Source organism: Canis lupus, chromosome 13 (genome assembly GCF_003254725.2).
Source record: "Canis lupus dingo isolate Sandy chromosome 13, ASM325472v2, whole genome shotgun sequence".
Taxonomy (NCBI): Eukaryota; Metazoa; Chordata; class Mammalia; order Carnivora; family Canidae; genus Canis; species Canis lupus.
Window position 1 is genome coordinate 2,320,660 of NC_064255.1, and position 12,056 is coordinate 2,332,715.

Sequence of the window (12,056 nt, forward strand, 5' to 3'; positions counted from 1 at the left end):
ATAGTACCAAAAAAGAAATAGGCAAGGCTCCTATTCTGTGGAATCTTCATTCTAGTACATCTAAAAAACTGAACAAAGACATTTTAGACCATGTCTTTCCAAAGAATGATATGGGTGACTTTGCAAGGACCTAAATTATAATAACGTGATGCCCTTTTCTTCATAAGCATAATTTTTAAAGAAAAATTAATTTCATATTTGGGTATATATGGTAGTTCCATAATCTAAACGAATACTAATCAAAATCCATTTTAAAGCTTTCTTTTTAGGCACACCTGGGTGCCTCAGCGGCTGAGTGCCTGCCTTTGGCCTCAGACATGATCCTGGGGTTCCAGGATCAAGTCCCATATTAGGCTCCCTACATTGAGCCTGCTTCTCTCTCTGCCTATGTCTCTGCCTCTCTCTGTGTCTCTTGAATAAATAAATAAAATCTTTAAAAATAAAATAAAGGGGGATCCCTGGGTGGCTCAGAGTTTAGCGCCTGCCTCCGGCCCAGGGCTTGATCCTGGAGTCCCAGGATCAAGTCCCACATCAGGCTCCCTGCATGGAGCCTGCTTCTCTCTCTGCCTACGTCTCTGCCTCTCTCTCTGTGACTCTCATGAATAAATAAAATAAAATCTTAAAAAAAATAAATAAAGCTTTATTTTTATCAATGTGGGACTCAATCCAGGTCTCCAGGATCATGCCCGGGGCTGAAGGCGGTGCTAAACCACTGAGCCACCTGGGCTGCCCCAAAATAAAGCTTTCTTTTTAAAAGACTATATATACCCTTGATGGCAACTCTGTTTTTCATTGTAAGAATGGTTTTCTGACACCATGAATAGCTGACAATTTAAGTTATACAAAAAGGAATCGCTGGTTATCTGACCAAACAATCTCGTATAGAGAACATTCATTTGGGTCACTGTGCATAACTTTAGGAATCAATACTGGTAAATAAACAATGGGGTAAATTTAGCTCTGCACTTCCTCCAATATTAAATAAAGGTTTCCGGGACACGTGGGTGGCTCAAGTGGTTAAGCGTTGTCCTCCGCTCAGGTCATGATCCCAGGGTCCTGGGATCAAACCCCACGTTAGGCTCCTTGCTCAGCAGGGAGCCTGCTTCTCCCTCTCCCTGCTTGTGCGTGTGTGCGCTCTCTGATAATAAATAAATAAATAAATAAATAAATAAATAAATAAATAAATAAATATCTTAAAAAAAAAAAAAAGGTTCCCAAGGCAGTGAGAAAAGAAATATCTATCTTTCCATACTATCTCCTATATAGAGAGTTGCAAACAATAGCCTATCAAATTTAAGTATGGCTAGATACAATTTAATGTAGTAACTGACTACTAAAAACTAGAATTATCATAAACCATCTTTTCATCAGGCCACAACTAGAAGTGATGTAGTAAAAATGATGTGTCCATACATAAGCTAATTTTGGCCTAAAGTAAATAGAGCTTTTGTAAACATGAATTATCTCATTAAGAGAACTCTGAGGCATTTAATTTTTTTGGATTTTCATATATGGCTTTCTCTAAACAGAGATAAATCACTGAAGTTTATTATAATAAGGTTTGGTGTTATTGAAAAGATTATTTAAATGTTTAAAGTTTTTAAGTTATATAATTCATTTTGCCAACCTCAAATCTGAAATTACTATATTTTCTTCAATAAATCTATCCCCCAATATAGCTGCCAAATTTAGCCATCATAGCAGTGCAAGCTCTGGGCATAATTCTTACTGTCCAAATGATAGTAAGACAGACTCATAAAAACTCTGAACTAGTAAATTTTTTTTTTAAGATTTATTTATTTATTTATTTGTGATAGACACATACAGAGAGAGAGAGAGAGAGGCAGAGACACAGGAGTAGGGAGAAGCAGGCTCCATACCAGGAGCCCAACGTGGGACCCAATCCCAGAACTCCAGGATTGTGCCCTGGGCCAAAGGCAGGCGCCAAACCGCTGAGCCACCCAGGGATCCCCCACACAATCTGTTAAAAATATAATAGCCACAGTAATAAATTTTTGGAGTAGCATAAAAATGCTTAAAAATAACAGCTAATACATGGATAGACTTCACAGAAATCCACAAAAATCTCTAAAATGGTATCCTAAATCATGAATAAGTGTTCTAGGGACAGAAACCATAGCTTTCAAGAGATTCTCCAAGGAGTCTAAAGTATAACACAAGGTTAACAGCTACTGCTGAGATATTGGAATATAATTTGCCAGTAAAAGTTAACATCAGTTTCTGTAAATTTTCTGCCCTCAGTAATTTATATTAGTATTTTATTTGTATCTGTGTTAATTGGTAGCTCAGTTAAAACACACTTATATCCCCCATTAAGATCTGAAGTTACAGTTCTTTCCCAAAGAGTTAAGTTGGGGGGAAGGTTAAAAAATCACTTTCATCCCTAAAACAAATGTCTCAGGTTCATAATGCAAGAATAAACATGAGGTATGTATATGGCCTAAAATAATCACATTTAAAAAATAAAATAATACAAATAAAGGTAATCAATATTATATATGCACAGAACTGATTATAAAGATGTATATTGAAGATATTTTTAATGCTATTATGTCATCTTCACCTAAAATGGCAATTACCACTGGAAAATGTTTTTATCATTCTTCAAAAAGTCAATGACTATCTCTATTTAAAATGTAATGGGCAAAGAGGTAAAATATTTGATGTCCACTGAGAAAGAATCAGCAATGATGCTAGAAATACAATCTAAATGCCTTTAAATTATTTGAATGTCTCCTCAGAAACATGAGCATATTATATGCAGCTCTACGGAAATCTGGGTTCTATTTATTGCTACCAAGTGGTTTTGTGGCTTTGGTTCAGTAACAACCCGTTTGTATCATCTGTAAAACAGGGAAAAACATAACTGTAGCAGAGATGATAATATATACTTACCTGTTTCATTTTCATTTTCCTCCCAAGCACATAGGAGGACCACATTTTCCATTCCACTTGCTGTTACAGTAGTCATGTGTCTTGTCCTGACCAATGCAATGATGTATGCCCCTTCCAGAACTGGTCCCTAAATCATCCGTCACTGGCTTAATGAATGTAGTAATCCTAGTGGTAACTCCAAGTAGGCCATAGGGGCAGCTGAGTTACAAGACAGAAGAAATGTGCATACCGGAGTTGAGTCATCCACATGGTTCTTTGTGTGAGTGGGCAATAAACTTTTATTGTGCTCTTGAGATTTTGGGGTTGTTTCAGAAACAACTATTTTAAGCTACCTTAGTGGGGGGAAATGAAATAAAAATTTAGAATACCTGGGGTGGAGGTGGCAGGGATTTTTAAATACTACACAAATGTGGGGTAATGACAGCAACTTTTTATCCAGAGAGTAAAGTATGGACTTTGGAATCACAGTCCGAGTTCAAGTTCAGCCTCTAACACTTATTGTCTAGCTGTGTGATAATTGGGTTAAATTACTAAGACAGTTTCTTCAACTATAAAATAGGAGTAATAATATCTACAGTCCACAAGATTATTAGGATTAAGTGAAATAACATATACAAAAAAATGCAGCATAGGCTATGGTACATATTAACCACTTAACAAATATTAGCCAAACTATTATAAATATCTAGATGGCACAAATGTAACTAAACCACCTACAGAATAAAATTTGGAATGTCACACTTTAAGGTTAAAAATAAACTGCTGGCTCAGAAAGGGCTCATCTAATATAATCAGAAAAGTTAGCCATTCGGAAGTTTGGAATACATCATTATAGTACATTAATTTCTTTAAGGTAAATATAAATAATGTTTTTAGTCTCATGTTTATACAGCTACAAACCTACCTCAGTGTTCTAATATTAAAAATTAGATAATTTTGATTCAACTACTTATAAATGGGGGTAATTCAAACAGATTATTAGCACAGGCAAGTTTCAGTTTTCAGCAAGTTTTTTAGAAAGACTCAACTATGCTACTCTAAGCTCTGTCCTTTAATTAGTTTCTACAATTTCACAGAAAAAGAAACTGAAAGTTCAGAGTAAACTGTTCCCACATTCCACAAAGCCTCTCCAAAGAGAGTTCTTAAACAGCTTCACAAACATACACCTGCCACATTTACCTATTTTGAAGCCTATTCTTGTTTAGGAGGTAGAATGGAAAGGTACTTTGTGGTTTTAATAATACTCATTACAAATAATATTAATTAATCAATTAAAAAAAGCAAGCTGCTGCACAAGGAAAAAGTACTATTCATTCTATTTTTCCAATAAAAAAAAATTAAAACATTTTAGCTGGCTTATTTCAGACCCTCTTTGTTCAGAAGGGCAAACCAATAGGAAATAGTTAGGATATCCTGGGCCGGACGAAGTGCCCAGAAACACTAAAAATGCCAGGCATGATGGAATGCTTAGAGGCATTAAAAAGTTAAAAAAAAAAAAAAAAGTTTTAAAATAGGTTATTAAAAAAAAAAGATATCTAGTTGTCAAAAGATTTTTGAACTGGTTAAAATACTCATTGCTACAGAGTAATAGAAGGGAAATTCTAACCTTGTCTGAAATCTTAGCCAGGTCTGCCTACTTTTTTGAATTTCAATTTCCTCATCTGAAAGTTGAAGTGACTGGACCAGGTAATGTCAAAAGTCCATTAGTTCTAAAAGACGACAATTTAAATATACTGCATAGTTTTAATATACAGCATACTCTAGGGTTAAAAGTGGATAATTAAGATTTTTCTGAGATAAATAATTTTTGTTTTAAAAATAGCTCCAAATTCTCTAAAATGTTAGTATACTCTTTTGTTTTAGTAAATCCAGTGGAATGAGTAGATAGTCTTCTCCTAACTGATTGACATGTCTTTTGAGACCAAATACAGAAGACATATGTCACTGAACCGGAATTGCTAAGCTGAACTGAAAGTCAGGATATAAGACCTCTTGGCTTTACAATTCTCCCAGAATGACTGTGCTTCACTCTTTTTCTCTGCCCATAAAATAAATGTTTCATTGGATTAGTACTAAAGTATGTCTTGAAACACTCTGAACAACTCAGACAAGATTGTTACAGAAGAAATTTTTTTCATTATTAGTAACTTGTCATAGCAAGTCTAAGTATAAAAACAAAAGTTGGGGATCCCTGGGTGGCACAGCGGTTTCGCGCCTGCCTTTGGCCCAGGGCGCAATCCTGGAGACCCAGGATCGAATCCCACATCGGGCTCCCGGTGCATGGAGCCTGCTTCTGCCTCTGCCTATGTCTCTGCCTCTCTCTCTCTGGGACTATCATAAACAAAAAAAAAAAAAAAAAAAAAAAAAAAAAATTTCCCATGAGACTACTGCATAGGGAAGTCCTGTTACCTCACACATTGGAATCAGTTACAATGAAAAGAAATCAATACAAAAGGCTCTTGTAATATAAAATGTCTGGAAAAGTGACTAGTTCCATTGCAGCACCAGATTTTAAATCTCTGACCTACGTAAACAGTGTGTGAACTAATCTACCCTTCAATTTATGTTTATGAGCAACCAACACTTCTTAAATAGGCATTTGTAAAATTGTGGACTGATAAGTGGGTGTAAAGGCGGAAAATAAAACAACCAATTAGAAAAGCCTATCATCACAAGATACATTATGTATACTACAATGACTAATTCTTTCATCCAAATCAAGCATGGTAGTGGTTACCTGATAAATGGTTAAACATAGTCAAATATAGCCAAATCAAAAAGACGTCTCCCTATAGCAAGGAACACCCTTTAATTAAAAAAAAAAAAAAATTTAAGAACCTTATTATGGATGAATAATATCCTTTGGCTTTTTACATAAACATAATACACTTTACCAATGTCCTTATCAAAACTTTCTGGAATCATGTTGTAGGTTGAATAGTGGCCCTCAAAATATACGTTCCCATCCTAATGTCTGGAACTTGTTAATATCTCACTTAGAAAAATTTTTAGCAGTTTATTTATAATCGCCAACCTGGAATGATTTGTGGAGATAAGACAGGAGTCAGGTCTTGAAAGAATAGAGGACCTTAGATAAGGAGAGAAAGTGGAAAAGAGTATTCCAGGCAGAGACAAAGGCATAGGAAAAGTCATGGGGGCAAAACTATCGATGTTTTTTTTAATGTATTTACTAAATAGATCAACTGACTTAGTATGGACAATGGTGAGACACTAAAGGTTAGATTGTGGAAGGCTTTCAATGCCATGAAAATTTGAAATTTATCTGTGGGAAGCAAATGGAGATTTGTAAACAAAAAGAATAACATGATCATTCAGAAACCAGGTCATTAATGAAATTTCAGCCCGAGAAGACAAGAGAAAGTGGTCTGAAACTTTGTACCACATTAGCTGTGTCTTTAGACCAGCACTATCCAACAGCACTTTCTGAAATGATGGAAATATTCTAGACCTGCAATGTCCAGTACGGTAGCCAGTAGCCACATATGGCTATAGAGCATCTGAAATGTGACTGGTGCAACTGAGGAACTGAAACTTGAATGTTTTTAAATGTTAACTAATTTAAACTTAAATAGCCTCACATGGCTAGTGATGATACATTGGACTGAGTAGCTCCAGACTATAGTTTTCTCATTTATAAAATGCAGAGGTTAAATTAGAACACTAGTGTCTCTAGGATAAGTTCCACAGCCAAATAAAGTTACTGCAACATTCTGAGAAAAGTAAATGGGTATTCAAGCAGGTGTACCTGAGCATGACTCGAACAGTTCCAGATCTGTAGCCTTGTCATTTCACTCTTTATCTCTGTGATTAATTTAAGAGACCCAATCTGTCTCTTGATTAGTGATTTTTCAAACTGGTCTTTAGGTTGATGTTTCCCAGGAATCTATAGTTAAATATCTAAAGCATCTAATTTAACAGAATTTCTGTTTAAAGAAATATATATTTCATGCAAAATGCCCCTAGAGTCACACTGTCCAGTGTAAACACACACTGGATCAAAGACTTAGTATCAATAAAAGAATATAAAGTCATTCATTAAAACCCATGTTAAAATGGTAATATTTTGGATACACTGGGTTGTATTATGAAATTAGTTTCACCTGTTTCTTTTCACTTTAATTTAGCCAATAAAAAATCTCAAACTACTTTTATGACTCACATTAGACTCTATCAGACAGCATTGTTGTAGAGAAAGTGATGAAATAGATACCTTACAGTATACATACTTTATTCAGTTAGGACTTATTACTGTCAAGCTTTATACTAAGTGCTGAGACCTTAACAGTGAACACATTGGTCTCTATCATCGTAATTTAAATTATCTCCTACACTTCTAATGCACATTTCACATATATTATCGCATTTATGGTAACGCATAAGGATAATTTTAGAATACTTTATCGTTTGGGGGAGCAAATGCCAATACTTGACTTAGAAATCATAAAATATAAAGAACTAATATTAATTGGTATCTATTTTTGTGATACATTATTATGCTACATAGTGTTTATCTGGAAGCCTAATCACATTCCCAATAGCTTTTCCTGGTTTTTTGATTCCCTCCTTCTAACTAGTTTGCTCCCCCCCCCACCTTTTTTTAAGATTTCATTTATTTATTCATGAGAGACAGAGAAAGGCAGAGACATAGGCAGAGGGAGAAGTAGGCTCCATGCAGGAAGCCGGCTGCAGGACTTGATCCCAGGACTTTGGGATCACGCCCTAAGCCAAAGGCAGATGCTCAACCGCTGAGCTACCCTAGGCATCCCAGTTTGCTCCCTCTTTATGGCTCACCTCTCCCACACTGTCTCTTCAACTGGCAACTTGCCTGCTATTCACATTACAACAGGGCTATTTAGACTTTCAGGGGTCTCCAAAGAAGGAAAGAGGTTGAAAATGTAAAGTATATATAATATTAGGCAGCCAATTCCAATTTTTGGACCCAAGACTGAGGTTTTGAAGTTTCTTTTGGGCTTAAACTTGGTGATTTCTGTAGGGTTTTGCTTCATACTTCAATGTACAAACTTAAGAACTAAAACAAAGCCTCAGTTTTGTCCTACTGAAGCTTTCACATAAGAAAACTATTCCAAATAGGACTTCTAAAACAAATTAGCTAGTAGTATTTCTTTAGCAAATGATTTTTAAAATAAAATACTAGGTAACATCAATAGGTCAAGAATATATGTTTTTAAGGCTAACGGGATTGCTTTCAAGAAACTTACCAATAGGGGATCCCTGGGTGGCTCAGCAGTTGGGCACCTGCCTTCGGCCCAGGGCGTGATCCTGGGGTCCTGGGTTAGAGTCCCACATCAGGCTCCCTGCATGGAGCCTGCTTCTTCTCCCTCTGCCTGTGTCTCTGCCTCACTCTCTGTCTCTCTTATGAATAAATAAATAAAATCTTAAAAAAAAAAAAAAACTTACCAATAAACTAAATGTTCAGGTTTTATGGACAGCTACAAAGAAAGTGATACCAACAAAACTACTTTATCGAAAGGTGGTAATTTCCCCCCACCCCATAGAGCAAGTATTACTGACATACGATAGCTATTGAGAAACAAATGAAGTACCCAAGTTTTAAACACCCAAAATGATTTCATTGCCTTTTTTGAAGTCTACCACCATCTGAAATACAGATGTGTTTAGCAAAGTAATATTATTCCTCAGTCTTTAACTGTGCAGGTGTGGTTATAAACATAGTTGTTTCAATGTTATACATCTACCAGCAAACAAAAAATTGTTATAAAAAAAAAAAAAAAAAGGCAGAAAAAAATAACTACTCCTGACTGGAAAAAACATTTTTGCCTAACAAAAATATAGCTATTCTCTGTAAGTAATCAGATCAGCATTTTGCTAAAAAGGAGTCAAACCAAAATCTTCAAGCTAAAGTACTTCTTATATGATGAGTCCTTTCAATCATTAAACTACTAGTGCTAACAAGCCCAATACAATGAAATCAAGTATTAAGTTTATAATTCAACTTTTCTTTGGTCTTCAACCCAAAATGGCCTATTTTTCATATGGGCCTCAAGCAATTAAAGAGCATAATGCTTAGTGCAAAGTCAGTCTGCATTTTACAATCGTCACTTGTTAGTAGCATCAGGAAAACAATTTCTTAAAATCTCCTTTTTAACCTAAAGAGAGAATATAAAGAGGCAATTCAGATGTAAATATAACAAAATTTATTCCCAGCTTACTCTGTGCCCAGCACTAGACTAGGAACTTTAACGCGTTATCACAATTATTTGTTCTCCCTCCTCCCCCTTGATAAACTCAGAGAGCTGCATTTTTCAATCCTCAGTGCCCTTCAGATAAAAAAAGCAAAGCAATGCAAAGCTGGGAGGGTGGGAGATGATTACAAACCAAAGAATTTCTGTGATGAATCTAAATTGTCTAAGATAAAATAGGAATCTGCCAAAATACATGAGATTCAAATGTTTAAAAAGTTGGCTTCAAATCACCTATATTTAATTCTATCTACCAACCCCACAAAGAACAAATAGTATCTTTCAATCTGATCCCATTAAAGAGAATGGCCCCAGTGTCTTACATTCACAACTGCAAAAATATTACTTTTCCTACTTCAAATTTATGCAATGCATTTCTTTTCCATTAAGATGCTAAAGTGTCTTTAAAAAGATACTAATCTTAGTCTCGTACATTACATAGAAAAAACCATATATATGGTTTCTTTTAGTCAAGTAAAGAGGCACCCCAAATTCTACAAATCACCATGAAAATTTTAAAAAGAAAATTTAACACTGGTTAGATGATATGTAAAAGGGACTCTTCTTTATATAAACTAATTAATGATCAATCCAGGCCTTCCCCAAATGAAACAAAATTTTAAGTAGCTACTGTCTGGAGACTTGGGTTGTGTTTCAACTCCTAAAACATGCTGCAGTTTTAAAAGTTAATCTTACTGGAATCCTCCTGGAAGTCAACAATATTGGAAAAAAACACTTTACCATTAGTTGCCAAGTGTAATTTTTTCCCCCTAAGACACCTTGTGATGACATCAAAATAGTTTCCACGGAGGCATGAAATTTAAACTTCAGTTATATTGTATACAATAATAAGAAAGAATATTAAAGAAAAAAGGTTTGTTGCTGTTATTACATAATTTGATTAAGTCCCAAGCCTTAATTCCAAATCTTTATCATGGAATTCCAAGTAGTGAGGGAAGAACATTTGAAAGTAAGAGTTAACAATAGATCCTCACCATTTTCCACAGAGAGAGAAGTGTTTACGTTTTAATTCATTTCAGTCAGTTGGGTGTTAAAGAAGCACAAAAAGGCAAATACGGTAATAGCTTGAATTATAAACAGAAGTGGAAAGCTGCCTGTTAAGATGGTTAATTGGCAAACTGAAAATGAAAATAAAGCATACCGTCATCCTTCATATAGCCAAGAGTCAAGGAATCTAGGTTAAAATATTTTTTTAAAAAAATGAGTAAGACAGCCATGTTCTTATAAAAAGAAAGAAAAAAAAAGGTGGAACGGAAAGAAGAGATCGCAAACATTCTAAGGCAACCATGGTGAAAGGCTGCTTTATGCCTCTACTATTTATTTACTAGCATTCAAAACTAGCATTTCTAGTCAACACCCGGGTTTGAAAATCGCAGCAGCACGGAAACACTGTCCTTTCCGACAGAACATTCTGCAACGTTTTGAGTAAATATTAACCTGAATAAGGCATCGTTCGCGTATTTCCACCTTTAACGACCAATGGGAAAACTTACGACCTCTCTTTCTCCCTTTCTCTCCTCTTTTATTTACTGCCCTTGTCGCGGGGTTAATGAACCCTAAATTTCTTTTTCTTCTTCCCATTAACGGAAATGGGGGGAAAGAGCAACGAGAGGGAAACCCAGATGACACAGAAAACTAGAAATTAAAAACAGTGGCGTCCCTCGCCGGGTACTCCCTGAAGGTTTGGTAAGCGGGCGACAATCCCGGAAGACCCCTTATTAACACATACTTTAACCCCAAGGAAACACCATTTTTCCACATGTTTAATTTCTGCCTTTGGAAGGGTTGGCAGTTCGGCGGGGTGAACCTTCCCGGTACAAGCACCCCTCCCTGGAGCCTCCTGCAGCAGGGGTCGGGGGCTCTCGCCCCAGCTCTGACTTCGCAGCGAGGCCCGGAAATCGGTCCCGTTACAGCCGATTTCACCCGTCAGGAATGCGCTCCTCCCCCGCGGCCTCCCCCGCGGCCTCCCCCGGCGGCGGCGGCGGCGGCGGCGGCGGCGGCCCGGGCGGTACCGCAGGGAGCGCCCTCCGCCCGTCACGGCACGGCTCGGTCCGGCGCCGACTCCACAGACCGACTGCCCGGGCCGGGCGCGCAGAGCGCGGGGCGGATCCCACGCTCGGCCTCAGCCTGCGCCGCCAGGGGGGCGCCGGCGCCGCGGCCGCGCGGGGGACGCGGAACCAGCCCGCGGCCTGACCCCAGGACTGGCCCGACTCCCGGGGCTGAGCCCGAGAGGGGGCGCCTTCCCGGGGGATTTCTGAATCCAATTCCGTCCCGGGGAGGGGCGCGAGGGCAGCGGTCGTGCCGGAGCGCCTGGAGTCGGAAACGGGAGCCGCCCCGGCCCTCCCGCACCCAGGCGCGACCTCCTCCCGAGCCGCCAGTACCTTCAACGCCTCGGGGCGGCGGCGGGCGCCAGAGTGCGGGTGAGCAGGCCCATCCCTCGGCGGCGGCGGCAGAGGCCGGAGGAGGCACCGAGGAGGGTTCCCCAGAGCCGCCGAGGCGCCTCTCAGCTGGGGCGGGGGGAACGCAGAAGAGGGGTCCCGACGGCCGCTTTCCCGAACTCCTCCTCCGCAGTTCTGTCTTGACGGCTGTTCCCGGGAACCAGCGCCCCAACTGCCATTCTCCCCCTCCTTCAGCCCCCGCTGTCCCCGCCTCCTCCTCCCACTGCTTCCTCCGGCCCCGGCCCGCCCCGCCCCGCCCCGCCGCGCCGCGCCGCGCCGCGCCCCGCCGCCCGCCCGCGTGCCGTGCGTCATGGCGTCACGCCCACCCGGCCAGCCGCAGGCGGCGCTGGGACCCAGCGGTCCGCTCGCGCGCTTTCGCCCGGGCCCGGCTTAACGCGTTCCACCTGCGGCCGGGGGGCTGGGAGGGCGGCCTTCCCGC

The 12,056-nt window shown here is 39.3% G+C and overlaps 1 protein-coding gene across 2 annotated transcripts in view; it reads right to left on the reverse strand.

Moving 5' to 3' along the window:
* Positions 1-11,701, reverse strand: part of RNF19A (ring finger protein 19A, RBR E3 ubiquitin protein ligase) — a 52,392-nt gene extending 40,691 nt beyond the window's left edge. For both annotated transcript variants that reach the window (XM_025450141.3, XM_025450140.3), the window contains exon 1: positions 11,561-11,701. The gene's annotated coding sequence lies outside the window, so the exon portion shown is untranslated. The remainder of the gene's footprint in view (positions 1-11,560) is intronic.
* Positions 11,702-12,056: the final 355 nt, after the last annotated feature.